The 17,718-nt window shown below is 32.0% G+C and overlaps 2 long non-coding RNA genes across 2 annotated transcripts; both read left to right on the plus strand.

Annotated features, from left to right (window-relative positions):
* The first annotated feature begins 4,451 nt into the window (after positions 1-4,451).
* LOC121117515 (uncharacterized) lies at positions 4,452-5,568 on the plus strand. The gene is made up of 2 exons (XR_005864193.2): positions 4,452-5,023; positions 5,086-5,568. It is a non-coding gene; the product is annotated as an uncharacterized lncRNA (long non-coding RNA).
* Positions 5,569-12,143: 6,575 nt separating this feature from the next.
* On the plus strand, positions 12,144-14,045 carry LOC121118907 (uncharacterized). Its single transcript, XR_005864608.2, has 2 exons — positions 12,144-13,149; positions 13,304-14,045. It is a non-coding gene; the product is annotated as an uncharacterized lncRNA (long non-coding RNA).
* Positions 14,046-17,718: the final 3,673 nt, after the last annotated feature.

Here is a 17,718-nt window from a genome sequence, read left to right on the forward strand (position 1 = left end):
AAGTAATAACAGATAATTCATTAAAGTATTATAACGTATGTTAGAGGTAATGGTACTTCCCAGAGTTTCTTGACAAGTCCAGTTTAAAGTTTTCTTCTATCGCTAATCACCAGGGCGCCAATCAAATCTGCTATACTTTGCTAACGAGAGTGGGACTGTTCTTTCAGTCCTAGGGTCCTAGTTATATTTTAATTATCTTCACTCCTAGCTAGGACTGAAGAATATAATAACTAAGAAAATAAAAAATTATAGCAATAGGTTCTAGTAACACACCTTTTACTTTTAAATTCAGGTATATTTTCTCATTGACAGAGGTTATGAATTAGGATGAAACTTCAGAGACTCAAACGGTAGTATCTACCTAACTTCAGACCGATAAGAACCGCGCCAAGGACGGACAAATTTTATTAGGACTGGACTGATAGGATTGCAGTCTTTCAGTTGTTTTTTTTAGACTGATCCAACGCTAATTGTTAATAATATTAAGAAATATATTCATTCTTAGTTCTTTCTTTATAAAATAAATCATATATCAAAAGCATGTTTGACAACATTTAAACAATACACGTGTGTTTATAACTCAGCATCTGTATTTTAAACAAATCAATATTTCAATCCTTTTAATATTAATATATAGTTTGTGTTGTGTTTGTCTTTACTTATTTCTCTTCAGTCTAGTCCAGTCTTAGGACCGGTCTTATCAGACCTTGGGACTGTTCTTAAGACTGTCGTTGTTTTGTACTGTCAGTAAAGTTATTTTAAAAAAGAATAAATCAAATTGAGTGACTTCATCAAATATCGAACTTTATAAGTTTTTAGGACGTATATGCAGGACTGAACTCGACCCAACTTAAAGTGAACTTAACCGGACTATGGTCCAAAATCCTAAATAAGGAATCGCACAACACTACTGCTAATCCGGCCGAAGATGTGGCTGTGCAGTTGTTCTCGAATTTACAACTGTTGTACAAAATTTCACGTCATGTCAAATATTATAAAAAAAAACTTTACTTATATATTTTGAATATTCAATGCTGACCTGAGTGTATATATACTGATGCCTATAGTTGATAATATTGTAGAGAAAAACGCGTGCAAGGAGAAGGGGGGAAAGACATATGGTATCATTGTTTGAAATACTGATGTGATTATCATCTGCCTGCTTTATTATGATTTTTGAGGGTATAACGAATGTGTTTATTAGCAAAATGTTTAATGAAGATATACTACGTATAATTTACTTCGACGTTTTTTATCCGTTACAATAGATTTGAAAACGTCACACTCCATGAAATTGTAATTCATTATGAACCTTATTCTCAGAATAATAGCAAATGAAACGACAAAGCAGAGTATTTGAAATATATTTGAAGCTCAAAGTTTAAAAAAGAAGGCTTTAATTAAATATAATCTATATACTAAAAAATAAACCATTAAACATTTAAGTTAAATATACAAAATTAAACAATTAAAATCATATAACTATTAATAATAATAAATTATAAATACAGAATATTGAAATAATAGATTGATCCAGATAATTTTTCCTTGATCTAACATCGGAATTCAGTTAAATATATCATAACTTTAGGTTGCAATACACATGGAGTTTAATCAAAAAGATAATCACCCCTCTTCTTCATGTGGAAGTTGCTATATACAATTGTTTCATCGTGAGACTAACTAATATATTAATAATAAAATCATAAAAAGACAATAAATATATTAATAAAAAAATGTTAGAAATAAATTCATCGTAAAGATTTAGAGCAAAAGCTATTTATGTAGTAATGTCCGGCGATAATACTTATGGCATAAGTGATGACATAAGTATTTTTTCTCTTCTCCACGCACGCTTTTGTATCCTGACCAAAATTATCAACTTTAGTAATAAACAAACCGATTTATATAAATGTTATTCGTAAAACCTTGGTTAATACATCATTTCACAATATTCAATATTATGAATACATGCATAGAATTAATATACTGTATTGTTGTTGACAGTTGTTTTCGTCTTTATTTAAAGATTCCAGAAAGTAATCATTCCTCTATAAAAATTATCTTGACTTTCATGATGTTGGTCCCATTCTTCAACTTCATGAGAATGAGTAATTCATGAATGGACTATATTCGTATTATCTTGAAAGATCCTGATCCGAAAAGATGATAGCTCTTCCTTATCTTGGTGAGCTAGCCCCTGGTCACTATCAATAAAGATTCCCATGATTGAACTTATTTGACATTAGCATCAAAATGAGGAGAGGCAATTCATACTCATCTAGAAACTCTTTCCGGAGAAAAAAAAAACAAAAACAATTTTCTTGTTGCCTAACCTTGTAGTAGTAACATTTACTAATAGATCGATTAGTTTTAATGGATTTAAATCCAAATTATGATTGAAGGAATACTAGCGAGAAGGACTTCAAACTTTTCTTATTTGAAAAGATAGTAATCTTGAAATTAACTTCTTGGGCTATCCAACTCATCTTTTGAAAAACCATTTTGAGTCAAGAATACTTTTAATTTAATCATCACTTAATAAAATCACTTTCATGAAGGCCCAAAAAATAATGAATAATAATATTAGAATTGCATTGTAAAATGCTGCAATGTTCTATGAAAAGTAAATTGCAATATATTAAATGTAAAATCTGTCTTGTAGCAGTGAGGAATTGCTTCGTAATATTTCATACTTCATGAATAAATAATGTAATTTCCCTCATTAGTTGTGATTTTATATAGAAAGTAGTAATATTTTAATAATTATATTCTTAAGTTTTTTAGAAAATGGTACAATTTTTATCATTACAAAGCTTCCATTCAGAAAATCCTCTCTATGTTTCTAATATTTCGGGGATACATCTCATTTTTGAATTGTCTTATAAGATCAATTATTTTAATTATAAAAGGCCCAAAGACAAAAAGGGAAGAAAATGCTAGGAAAAAAAGTGGGGCATCTCAAACATTTTATCGTATAAGTTGAAATCATTAATTAAATCTGGGCTTTCTTCATTTGTCAGATTAACAATTGTCTTCAATTTAAATGAATTTTCCCAATATGGCATTGGAATCAGATCAGGAATCTGAACAACTGATCTTCTAAAATCATCATTTCTATCATAAAATTGGAGACGCTCAATCAGAAGTAATTTTCTCCCATGAGTCCTAGCACCTCGTTTTACGAGTTCTGTCATGAGTTCCATTATTGTCCAACCAGAATAATTTAGATCCATAATATATCAAAATATGGATAACTTCTATTTTATTTCGAATAGTAATACTTATTTAAGTGATTATTATTTGCTTCTCCTGTAGGTAGAATAGTAAAGTTGCTCATTTATGGCAGTTTTTTGAAAAAAAGTTGAAAATGAATATTTTCTTGATAAGAAAACTTGATGTAGTGATCCTAAAATACTACAGAAACGATCGGAGAAAGTTTTCAATAATGACTACTTTATTATAATGATCTAATTTTTTTTTAAGGGACACAAAGGTAAAATGGGTACATACTCATAGAAGAATAAAAATCAATACAAGTAAGAATTATAGGTAAAAGGTACATTAATGATTCTAAAAATTTCCAATATTATAAAAGTAATGAAAAAGAAGAATAACACAAAACACATTATACCTAATTATTGATTAGACATATACAACATTTTATTTAAATTGTTCAATTATTCTCAAAAAAGAATAAAAGATCGAAATAAACAATCTTTTTTTCTGTATCATAAAATTATAAGAATATGTAAATAAACATTTATTTTTGGAGGATCCACATTAATAGATTCAAAATCAGTATTACAATTCATAATAAAAGTAATGAAAAAGAAGAATGAACACAAATATTTTTCTATGGTACTGAACACATCATACCTCAACGTTATTATAAATTGTAATTATTCTAACAATGATGAATAAGGTAGTATTTACACTTTCTGGATGAATATTATATATATGATAGATGTATTAAGTTTTCTAGGGCCCAAATATGCCATCTCTTGGATTATTTTGAATCACGTTGTTTACATTTCACATTTCATTATAAAAGCCTTGTCACAAGACTCGAAACAGCATCAATCTACGCACTGAAGACGTAGAACACAAAAAAAGAAGCCTTTAAAATTATCCAAACGGCCTGCAGAGACATAAGAATGTTCTATTTGAAAATAGCAACAAAATAATAATTCATTTCGCATTTCATATAAAATTATTTAAAAAAGATGAAGACGTAACGTCAAACATCTTTGTTGTTCTATTTGAAAATAACAACAAAATAATAATTCAAATGTTAATTTTTTAAAAAAGATGCAACGTCCATCGTTTTTCCACTCTCACTCATATTACACCGATGGTTAGTCAGTCCGGTTCATTCAGTTCAGACTAATCTAACACTAGATTCAGGTTAGTATTGAATATTAAAAAAATATGATGAATTTTAAAATACTGATTCAATGTTGGAAATGAGTTCTGTTCGAATCCTTCTTGTTTTTGCACTTGCACTGTTCATCAAATTCCCATTTGCGAATACATATAATTCAACGGAGTCCTGTGGACAAAAAGTACCTGGGAAGAAAGCTCTTGCTGAACTTGGACAATATCCCTGGAACGGTTTTCTAGTTAAAAAAACCGTTGATTTCCATATACAGGTATTCTGTAATGGTGCCATAATCACCCAACGACATCTCTTAGTTACAAAATCTTGTATTGATTATCATCCGAGTGATCCTAATGTAAGTAAATTTATTTTATTTTGCCTATATATATTTAATTTGAAAACAATCCTCTTCCTTGAGATAGTACATTATTTTACTTGGAACCATTCATTCCGAAAATGAAACAGAATCTCATGTATATAATGTACATAACATTACGTTTCATCCTAACTTTAATAGTGTTACCTCTGAAAATGATCTTGCTATAGTACGCTCAAAAACTTTATTCACTTTTAATGAGAATGTAGCTCCAATCCAAATTATATCCCCAAATTATGAGTTACAAAAGGATGAAAATATGACAGGTAATAAGAATAGATTTAGTCCTAATTTGGATTTACATTGATCTTTTTTTGTCACTTTTCAGTCTCAGGACGCGGTATATTTTATACAGATGATTCTAATCTTGGTTATTCAGTTGTACAAAAGACAAAATGTCGTCAAGATATACCCACGAGAATATTATGCACACATTGGAATGATATTAGTCAAGGTGGTCTAATTGGTGCACCTTTGACACTTTGTCAAGAAAATGAATGTAAACTGGTTGGAATATCTACTTTTTCCTCTAATTTCGATAGAAAATTGTTTTATATGGACGTTGGAAAATACGAAGAGTGGATAAATTTCATTGCACCTTATATATCATACATCTACATTCAATAGATAAATAACAAAGAAAGATATTTTCTTTTTAAATTCAAGCATGACTTTTAAACGAGTAAAGTTATTATGTGTGTCTATTTATAAATGCATCTTCCTTCTTATTACATTACCATTAAATAAAATAAGTGTGCCATTTATTATTATTTTATATAATTAATAAGTCAAAATATAAGTTTTTCCTTCATTTATCAGATATTTTAATTTTCATGTAACAAAATAAAATTGAAAAAAGTGAAAAAATGATAAGCCCCCTTGCATTTATCTTTATCCAGACTAATGCTAAAATTGGCCCTAATGCAATGATGAAAGGTTAAAACATTTTTTATTTTTTTTTAATGCTACGATTCCTAGAGAAGACAAGCTTCTTAATCTTTACTAGGATTAAATCAAGAATAGAATTCCCATTGAATAGAGGAATGGCTGACCAAAAAATGAGATTAGCTGCATCCCATACCGTGAGTGAGCAATAATTTTCTCGTTAGTGAGGTCAGTCCAATCATGAATCTATGGTAGAACTCGCTAGATGAAACCTGTCTCCTTCATTCAACGTCCTGTTTCCGGGACGTATCGATAAAATTCTTGATATATATTTTTGTAATTATATTCTCTAGAACTGTAATTCTGCCTCCAATGAATGATTTTGGGCCTTTATGGGGGTCAAATAGGAATGGTGAAATAACTTTTTAAGCAACCTATGTTCCTCTTCACCCTCATAGCACATTGAGGCAAAGCAGTGGCTTTGTATATAACTAAGGGAACTACTTGTGTGTTATATAGATCAATGCTTCTCTGAAGATCTGCATAGAGAGGTTTTGTTAAATAACACAATTTATAGAATGTTTTCTTTTTTTAACTTTTATCGGTCCAGACAGCATTCCATCGACTCACTCAGTTTAAAACAATGGATAGTTGGTCACTAGATTAAGGTTATTATTGAATATTCCAAAATTAATAATGAGTTCATTTTTTTAATATTGATACAACGTTAAATTTTAAACAACACGTGTTCATAAGTGAAAAACTCCATAGCAATATATTTGGTTATATTAGTAGTAGTAATATGGGTTTAAAAATATATTTACTAAATAATAAATGTTATATGTTACGCAGTAAACTCATTTGCATTGTTTAAATATATAAGATCATAGTTCCAATACTATTAATGCTTTAATCAGAAAAAATTGATTTATATTTGGATTTTTTATTATTTAAGAAACATATCTTGAGAAAAAAATACATAGAGGCGACTAGGTGCACAAAAGTTTGAGTAATATACTCCAGCTTACAGTGAGTGTACCTTCAAAGAAATGACGTCACAAATGATTTAAGAAATATATATATTGATTTTAATGGACTTATATCGGATCCGGCGAGGTCTTAGTTTAGAGGTATTATGACTGGTATACATTTTGTAGCATGAGGAATTGGACTCAAAAGCATGATAACTTGACTTGGAATAAATATTTTATATGGACATATAAGGATCTGTATGCAACTGTGTTGACAAGAATGATGTATTATACGCATTGGAAGAGGTCAATTCATATGTGAATATATATTTCATATTTGTATGTGTGAGACAATTACAAAAAAGCAACATATGATTGTTGAAAGTAAAATTAAGTTGATGTTAATTTACTATTCTTTGTGTAATGCTCTACGATTTCTATTATATAGATATTTTAATTAAACCTCTGTAGAGTGTGGAAATTAGGGTTAATAATAATCAAAATATCCCAAGTTCCTTTAAAACTGTTTATCTATTTAGCAGCATCTCTGCCCTCTACTGAAATGCAATTTTGGTGTTGCCCGTATCTCTTCCGAAAAGCCACTATGTACATCGAGTTTTTTTATTTACTCACAACTGACTTCTGTATTTTTCTTGTTACCAACTATTAGTTACTTTTTTGAGATTCATTATTTAGTGCCACACCCATTGAGTTCATAACTTACACAATATAAAAAATTAATAACAAATTATGAATGTATAAAATGTATCAGCGAAGAGAATTTATAATCCTCTGAAATATGGCGGTCTTTCCGTCATGTCTTTTAATGTTCCATAGAAATTTGGGAACACGATTTAATGGGGTTCTCATAACTAACAAGTATAAAAATGAGCAGATGGAAAAGTTGACCACTTACTCGGAAATGATGCACAAACCATCGAAAGGGGGGGAGGGGTTAATATCTTCTGCTCTTTAAAGAAGTTGCTTTGTTGGTAAATTCCTACCAGAGGTGTTCTCTGTGATATGAAGGTCCAGACGGGCAAAGTCGCTTTTACAGGCCCAACAGAAAATTCAGATGAAGTAATAAACAAAATGGCCTTTAAAAAATAAAAATTAACTTTTGGGAGTTTTGTACCAGTTCTAAGATCTGCATTGCTAATAAGTCTTCAATTATATTTACAGTGTACGTCGGATCTTAGAAAATCCAGTCAAACTTTGATATGAGACTCTTTTCTTAGAGAGAAGGGCAATAAAGTACCCTGAAAGGAAGAGCTAATAAAAATTAAATACTATGTTCCCAAAAATTTTCCCTTGGAGTTCGTACAGAATACTTTCCAGTACTATAGAAGTAAGTCTTCTGACCAAATTTCATGTTCTGCTCAAAAAAAGATCTCGTCTCGGGTGCCTCCCCCGGTGGATCTCATTTTCTTTAATGGAAGGGTCGTTCATTGTGCTGATGCCCCTTCTCTTGGAAGGTCTGTGATAGTGACTAAAAAAAAAAATGTCAACTGAAAGCCTAAGTGATGAGAACATAAACAGTTCTCATCATCCATCCACTGCTACTTCCTTTGGTTCTGAAGTCCTTTTCTTCCTTCCCTTACTCTAAGAAAAATATTTTATTGATAAGAGTCCTTCAGTATCCTTGATGTATATAACGCAGATATAAGTCTTCTGATCTCAATCACAATTCCATTTATAAGGTGGAGTTTGTGATGTATAATCTATATGGATAATTATATAAACTGGGTCCTTGATTTCTTTATTACTTGTGTGCCTCTTTTGTCATTGGAAAACAAGTGGAAGATTATTACAAACTTCTTAAAGATAATAGTCTACACTGCTTTTTCGATAATTTTTTCTCAATTTCCAATGCATATTCCATTCTGCTAATAAGTACATTTAACTTTATATATGTATAATGCCACTAATAATTTCATGATTTTATTTTTATATTAATAGTAAAGCCTTTATCATATATCCTTGATGTATATAATGGAGATATAACTTATCTCAATCACAATTCCATCTTTCATGATTTCTTTATTACTTGTGTGCCTCTTTTGTCATTGGAAAACAAGTGCTTGATTGTCTATTCTGCTAATAAGTACATTTAACTTTAAGAATTAGGAAGGCCTTCTCTTTGAATTATAAGAAATCCACGTGACTAAGTTGACAAGGATAGGCAGGAGAGAAAGGTACATATTTTGTTGGTGGAGAAGGAGTATTTGCCTTACATATATTGAAGGCGTTGACAAAATTTGTGAGCGATTGATTTCATTTTAACTATCCCACGGTGAGATAAATGAAGTTTGTCTAGATTTCTTTTGTGTAGGGAGAAAGGGACGACTAGACATATTCCCTAAACAGAAGACCATTTTTCAGGAAAATACATTATGTTTGTTCATGAACACATTGTCATCAACTTTCGACCAGTCGTTTGTTCTTACAGCCTCAAAATAAGGCGGAGATGGTCATCTCCTGACATGACCTCATACAACTATGTTCCATTACTCTTGGAGGAAGAGATATAAAGCTATATAAGTTTGTTGGTTGTGTCTTCGTCAAGAACAGGACTTTCTAGTGGACCTCACGAGATAGCATCTGCATGAAGATGCATATAGTCTTTCACATGCACAATCATAAAGTTGAACACAGAAATATGTAAAAAAAACAGGATAACCAAGCTGTGATAACAGTGGGGAGTTCTTTCTGTGGATTCCAGATGTATTAGAGTTGTTTATGGTCTATTGTAATTGAGAATGATCTACCCAGTAGATAACGTTCGAAACAATTTAGTCCAAAAGTAATAGCAGTTGCTTCTCTATCGATTTAGGAGTAGTTTTTTTTCTGCTGCGGAGAGTTTCCGAGATGCAAAGGCAATGGGACGATCCAAGCAATTAATGAGATGGGAAAGGACGTCTCGAAGTTTTGGCAAAGTGACACGTCAGTAGAGAGGAAAAATGGCAACGCTATATCGCAGTAGGTAATAACGGGAGTCTTGGATAAAATTCTCTTGATTGCTGAGAAACTTTATTCGCCCTCGTTGGACTGCACAAAATCCCACTTGACTTTGTTAACTCGTGTAATGCATAAGCTATTGAGGATAAGTTCTCCACGAAGTTTCCATAAAATTGAAAATAATTCCCAAGAATGACTTTACTCGAGCAGTAGATTCAGGAGTAGGACTTTTCAGCACTGGACGAACTAATTGAGGATCAGGTGTATTTCCATTTTCAGAAACTGGGGACCAAGATATGTTAACCGATGGCTTGCAAATGCACATTTACTTTTTTTTCAAGCAAGCTCCTGAAGACTTGATACTGTTATAGACTTGTTCCAGATTAAATAGTTGATCCGACATCGAATAAGAATAAAAAAGGAGGTCATCGATGTAGACTTTTACATTGGAGATATCTTCGAACAATTTCATATTTGCGGCTTCAACAATGGCCGGGAGCTGAAGATAGACCAAAAGGTAGTCATTACACTTCTGTAGACCCAGAGGGATATTGATCGTCAAAATTTATTCATATGACTCCTCTAGTTAATACTGTTCATAAAAGTGTCAAAAGTCAAGTTTAGAGAAGAAACGTGAGCTTACTAGCACTGAGAACAGTTCTTCAGGATATGAGAGAAAGTAAAGGAGCGTATTCATTACTGGAGATATCGTTTGAGTATAGACCTTGTAGATGCAAACCATCCCGCCCGGCTTAAGGACAGTTACAATAGGTGAAACCCAATCTAAATGATCAACCTTTGATGTACTATGTCGTTGAGTAATCAATAACTTTATCTCGAAGTGCAAGAGAAACAGGACCGGCTTGGAGATAGCGTGGTGGAGATCCTTTTTTAATATGAATAGCTACCCATGCGTGGTTAGCAGTGTAGTTACCTGTGGTTTAATATATTCATTGGTATTTTGCAGTGAGATATTTAAAATCCTACTCCATTGAGTGTACATAACTACAAAGTAAAGATGGTTTGTGAAGATAAACAAGATCAATGTCTAAGCAGGCTTGAGATCCTAAGAATGGTTGATCTACCTTCGTTACAAGGAAATCAAAGGAGCCTTTCCTTGAGTTGTCAAGGAAGAGAGGAAGGCGTATTGATCCTTCTGTAGGAATTTTGTTACCACTGAAAACAGTAACGTGACTACTGTTACCAGAAATAGTATCAGTTTTTTCAAGTTGACGAGGGATAATATTTATATTAGTCCCTAAGTCGAGTAGGAATGTAACAGGTTTGTTCAATATGAAGGCCTTGAGAAAAGCTCTTCTGGAAGAATTAGGAGAAGAGTTCTTAAGAGTTCACCTTCCATCAGGTTGTTTGGACCATATCTGTAGCAAGAGATGCAAAATGGTCAGCACCATTGCATTTGAAGTAGATTTTACCAATATTACGACAATGAGAACAAAGAAGTGTATTGTGGCGCAAAATTTGTATTTGATACTCTTTTTCTGAGGTTTTGTACCACGGGAAGGGTGCATTCTCAGACGGGAATTACCTTTGGTGTAAAGAGTGCCTTTGGGTCCCCTATATTCAGAAACCATGACAGATTTTTCGTTTACCATTTCTCGAGAGTGAGCTTCTGCTGATTCCATGGCACGACCTATCTGGTGTACTTCTTTGAGTTTGGCAAACTTCTTTTCAAAAGTGGTCTGTCGTAGTTTAGTAGAGGTCGTATTCTTGATGCTAGTTCCCATGACTACGCTATATTCATAAGGAGAACTACAGGACGAACATTGGAGCTTTCAGAACCGTGTCTGACTCTGTACATGGGTTACAAAGTCATTGGTTGGTTCTCCCATAGTCAATTTTATCTCAGTAAAGTAGAGAGTTTCATGTAACAGAGACTCTATTGGTGAAATTGCTTCCTCCATTTGGACATCTTAGCCGGTGCAATACAGATATATCAACTAAACAAAAGTATACAAGTTTCCAAGCTCCAAAAAATATACACAATTCCATCAGTAAAATATAACGTCACAAGAATAAAACATGGAAATGGGACTGCACCTGCTGATTTTTTTCTGTCTCTAAACTTTGATCTAAGTCCTTGGTTCCTAGACTCAGGCCAAATTAATATTCAATTTTTAAATAATTTTATCCAAAACTTTTATATTGTAAATAGGAGACGTACGTTATAATTAAAAAAGGAATCATTGTGAAGAAAAAACTAAGCATAGAGATTAGAAAAGGAAAAATAGTTGATACGCATAATCTTTCTTTTCATTTGTTCAATATTTATTAGGTTGTCGTGTTGTTAACTTCTACTTCTAATATAAGCACTATTGCCTATCTTTGAAATCTTTTATTTTATCATGCCTTTTTATATCAATTATTCCAAATATAATTTTAATATTTTCCTTTATTAATGTTATTTTATGAATATAAAGTTTACAGCATTAATTGATTTTCCCCTCCCTAAATCATATAACAGGCAGCTGATATTAACAAAGGTCTTAATTCATTAATATGTCTCACTCCTGCCTTCTCCTCGAACTCTTACACAGATTTTATCTCTATTTATAAGTATAATATTATCACTAGTGCATGAAACACGTAAAATAACACAAATGATTTGTTACAGTAACTTATAAGTGTAAGTCCTTGTTGGACACAGAGAAGAATTGAAGATTAACATTGTAGTATTATTTTAAAACATGCCGGTGGATAATATTAGAAGAAATATAGAAGATTCTCATTGCAAAAGCAAAAACACTTAATACTCTATCCTCCAAAATCATCATATACTAGGCAGCTGATTTTTGAAAATGAACTTTAATTAATAGTACCATATGTCTTACTCTGTCCCTCTCCTCGTGCACGCCCGTTTGCACGGTCCAGCCTTAATAATTGCTATTCATGAAAATATTACTATAATGGAAGAGTGCTCTGTTTTTCGTAGTTGCTAACAGAATATATGTTTTTTTGTTTTGTTTTTCAAAGCTCTTCATAAAATGATTTCATTCATGAGTAGAGTACATATATGTACTAAGTGTAACTACTAATTTTTATGCTCTTGATTGATGGAGTTATGAATCATTCCTGCCTATGTCATAGGTTGGTACAGAGGGCGGGCATAGCTGCTTGACACAAATTTAATTAAATGTCATAACAGCTAAGCTGCTTTCTTCGAGAAAAGAATCTTCAAATTGTCAGAGTGGCCACGTTCATTTTCATTATTTAACATACTAGTGGATATTATTATTTTCGTTTATTTGATTACTGTAAAGTTAATACTCTCTTTCTTGTAAGAAGCACTAATGTTTGTTTCATATTGGAATTATTCTAACATAAAAAGAAAATAATTTAACTTAAAATTTTAATTCATATTTAATTTATGTACATACGTTCTCCCTATTTTTTTTTTTGGTTTTTTGTGCATTTTCAAATCTTCAACCCATACCTTAAATAAAACTTTGAGAAACGGGGAATCGATCTTGTTTTATGAAAAAATCAACTTACTTGCGAAAAAAAAAACTTTCTTTCCACAGGTCATAATCTGGTCCGACCAAAATGAAACATTGCCTTAGGTACGTAACTCAGAATTATGAACAACTTTTATTTTACTAATGTATATGGGCTGTATCTGTCTCTGTTTGTGAAATAAATGCCCTGCTTATGTGTTTTTATTAGTGGACGGACATAAAAACATATCAAGACTTAATATATATTATATTATATTAGATGTGTGTATGTCTGTTAATACAGATAAGCCTATTGGAGAATTCCATGCCATCTATCATCAAAACTTATCATTCTGTTATGGGACGAATAGATTTGATGAACTCGTTAGTTGTTCTATATGTGATCCATATTCGTAGTAAAAATAGTACCATAAGATCGCATTTCATTTGATAGATGTTACAAATGTGAACTGTTGGATCCTCTTCAGAATAGATTGCAGCATACTTCCTTCAAACAAACATTATTACTCACATATCTTACTTCTTTTCGTTGGCAAAACTATATATAGGAGAGATGGGAAACAATTCACAAAGTCAATTTTCGGCAAAGGAGAAGCGTTTTGGTGATGGGATGAAGTTTATACCGGATGTCCTTATTTGGTTGGACCAAATCTCCTACTTCCCAGAACCACTTTATAATCAGCAGTAATTTAAAATGCTGTAATGTTCTATGGAAAGTAAATGGCAAATTAGCAAATGTAAAAATCAGTGTCTTGTAGGAGAGAGGAATTGCTGCGTAACATTTCATACTCGATGAATAAATAATGTATTATCCCTAAATAGGTTTGAGTTTATCAAGAATATAATATTATTTTTATACTTATGTTCTTATTTTTTAATTTTTTAAATGTCACTATTTTTCTTACATATTTAAGAAAATCCACATATATTTATTTTTCATTGTTGTTATTTAGCTTATTCAGAGTGAAAAAATATAGTGTTAAAAGAACTTAGTATTCAAATTCATATCGATTTTTTTTCAAAAGTCTGTTGTAAGAAATCAAACGAATAAAAATGAGAAACAAATAGGCATAGGCACATTCATAATAGGTAGAGTAAAATAATAAAAAGCATTAAAGAAGAGGATATTTATATGTCCCAAAAAGTACGTCGTATTTGTTGTCTATAGAATTCCATCCATTTAAAATTCTATGATTCTGATAGAATTGGGTCGGTCCATTTGCAGTCTGGGTCGATTACGTGAACTGTCCAAAAAATGAACAAAAAAAATCTTGTTACGTGACTCAGTTCTGCATCAGTCTGCAAGCTGAAGACGTAGACCACAAAAAAGAAAAACTTTTAAAATGATATAAATGGCCTGCAGAGACATAGGAATATCTGGAAATAGCAACCAAATAAATATTCTTATAATATTATTTTTAAAAAGGTGTATGACCTAAAATGTTTAGTTTTCTAATTTTTATCGGTCCAGACTGCAGTCCATCAACTCACTCAGCTTAGAACAATGGATAGTCCGTCCAGTTCACTAGATTCAGGTTAGTATTGAATATACAAAATATAATGATAAGTTCTTTGTTTTTAATATTGACACAACGTTAAATTTTAAACAACACGTGTTCATAAGTGAAAAACTCCATAGCAATATATTTTGTTGTATTAGTAATAGTAATATGGGTCGAATTTATTAAAAAAATAATTTAGGCAGTAAACTTACTTTTATTTCCAAGATGATTTTTATGATATACATTTATTTAATGGACTTATATAGGATCCGGTGACGTCTTATGTTAGAGGTATCATGATTCGAACTCATCTTGGCGATATTCACTATAGGCAAGTTAGGTTAGTTTATTGACATGGAGTTGAACAGGGTATAATTTACCAATATTATTATAATACACTTTTTATTTGTGATTAAAAAAGACAATAAATTTATTACTCATAAATTTTGTTTAAATACATACTGAGAGGATTATTACGTAGAATTCTGTTGATTATTTACTGCTTCTGATTATTTGATTTACCGAACTTTAGCAATTGACTTCATGTATATTAACCCTTTCTTAGTGAACTGATATTTCCTGTACCCCAAATTTGATATAGTTGTTTCAAATCTCTCTATAATTGATTTAATTGCCCGAACGTGTAGGTATGCTTTTTCAATAAATACTTTTGTAGTGGTAATCAAAAAAAGTTCTTTTCCTTTTTCAATTTTTCAATTTTATTGAAGATACCAAAAGGTACTCCTAGAAACGCTTGATTCATTATAAAGTACAAATTTTGATTTAAGTGGTAATTTGTAGCCAACAAAATCCAACTTGTTTGTTCTCGTAGAAATCCAAAAAAACTGCTATTTTCACAACCCTTTTTGAGACCAAATTTCTACCCCTATTTTCAATTGAAGGGGTTGAAAGCATAACGGTTTTAAAAGAGGTTTTGTGATTTTTTCCTGCATATTCCGAATCTCCTATCCTTTCTGTATAAGTAAACAAAAATGAACATTTCTCAAATTTTTCATCATGAGAGAGCAAGAAGCAAAAATGTAGAGGATCTCAGACCTTCTGGATGTAAAATTAAGGTGGTAGAGATTATGGACATTGTGAAGTGCTCCAAGAGCCTCATTTTCATTGTGGCTAAGGTGAAAAAGACATCTCAATGAAAGTAGGAAGTGGGGGACACAATTAGACAATGGATTCTGAGATTCTGGGGAACTGAAAAAGAAGATCAAGGAAGACCCCACAAAATCCATGAATGGCCTCTCTAACGAGTTTGATGTGGACGAGGGGACAATCTGGAGGACTGTGAAGGATGCCTTGGGGTTGTCCTCTAACACAAGGACCCCACGTCACCTGTTGACAAACACTCTGAAGGAAAGGAAACAGCAGATATGCAAGAAAGTTCGTACGTGGATCAAGGCAAATAGATCCACAATAAAAATATTCTCTGACAAGAAGATTTTCATCGTGGACCAGGTCTACAACAGTCGGAACGACCGTTGGCTTGGGGGATAACCAGAGGAGGTCAAGGCGCATACCTTCTATTGAAAAGAGAGAAATTAGAAAAGCAAAAGAACGACTTAAAAAAAAAAAAAAATCAAACCTTGATTACAACCCCAAAATTTGTATTTATAATTAAGAATGTTTCGAGAGCATACCTTCTCGTTCGGGCGATTAAATCAATTATAGAGAGATTTGAAACAACTATATAAAATTTGGGGTACATTAAATCTCAGTTCACTAGCAAAGGGTTAATATACATGAACTCATTTAAGTTTTAGTACAAAAATTAAAACATTTTTCACTTATAATAGATACTTAGACTGATTTTTTCAATTAATAAATATTAGAGTAAAGACGTATGTAATTCAATTAAAAAATGGGAGGATCTGCTTGAAATAAAAAATTCGATAAAGTAATCCAACTAGCATTTTATTCCTTTCTTAGGAATGAAGCGTTCCTTGAAATATGGAACCGTGATATTCCTTGCGATTAGAAAGAAGGTATTTTATATGTCTATTATAAAAATAATTATAATATATTTTTTAAATATTTGTTTATACGGTTGTGGTCTGAAAAGATTCCGAATTCAAAAAAGATGCTACATATTTTTTCTGAATTTTTCATTTATTTTTCAATATAGTTTCCTTGTAACTCTTCAAACTTCTCTCAGCGATGTTTCAATCGCTGTATCCCGTCCAAATAGTACTCAGCGTTATTCTCTGCAAAAAAAATTGATCACGAAGGTGATTGCCAAACTCGGCTTTGTTTTGCCTATAATGTTCCATCAGAGCGTTGGAAATGTTCATTTGAACACGTTTTTGGTCTAATGTAATTACACTCGACACCCAATGCGCGGAAAGCTTTCTCATGCCCAAATGTTGAATCAATATGTGACAAACACGTTCTTTTGGCATGTTCATAATCTCTGCTAGCACTCACTTTAATTTGGTAGTCTTTCTTTCCCCATTTGTTAAGCTTGGGTGATGTTTTCGCCAGTAGTTGCAGTTTTTGGGTGTCCCCAACATTCATCGTCTCCCAAGCTTATACAGCCAGGTAAAAATGACTGAGGAGTAAAAGTACAGGGGGTGGGTGTCCCTTTCTATTTATGCATAATAAATGTGCTGCCTGTATGTAAAAATAAATAAAAAAGAATATTAACATAGTATCCACGGCTAGTGTTGTGTCAGTCATTATTTAGGACTGAAAACTACAATCCCCTCCAGTTTAGTCTCTGTGTGGTACAGTTTAGTCCTACATATCAGTCCTTAAAATTTATAAAGTTCGATCCTTGATGATGTCACTCTTCTTTATTTCTTCTTTTTTTTAATCCGTTTTAGTACTATCAGTCCGAAGGATCGGCCCTAAGAACTGGACTGCGCTGGACCAAACAAATAAGGACTGACACAACACTATCGCTGACCATTTGAATAATGTTTGGGAGGAAAACAGCTTATTAGATTAGCTGTGAGGAATTCTCAGAAGGTTATAAAGTAACTAAATACAAATCCCACTCTTTATATTGGAAGAACATAGTCAAGAATTACTCTGTCGTACATCCTTAAATCGAACTTGAGTGCTACGAGGAATTATCCATATAACTCCCCCAACAAATCCTCAGTGTTACACTCTTCTTTCACAAACATATGCAAATATTCAATCCGACACCGTGGCTATC

The sequence above is a fragment of the Lepeophtheirus salmonis genome, chromosome 5 (assembly GCF_016086655.4).
Source record: "Lepeophtheirus salmonis chromosome 5, UVic_Lsal_1.4, whole genome shotgun sequence".
In the NCBI taxonomy this organism is placed as follows: domain Eukaryota; kingdom Metazoa; phylum Arthropoda; class Copepoda; order Siphonostomatoida; family Caligidae; genus Lepeophtheirus; species Lepeophtheirus salmonis.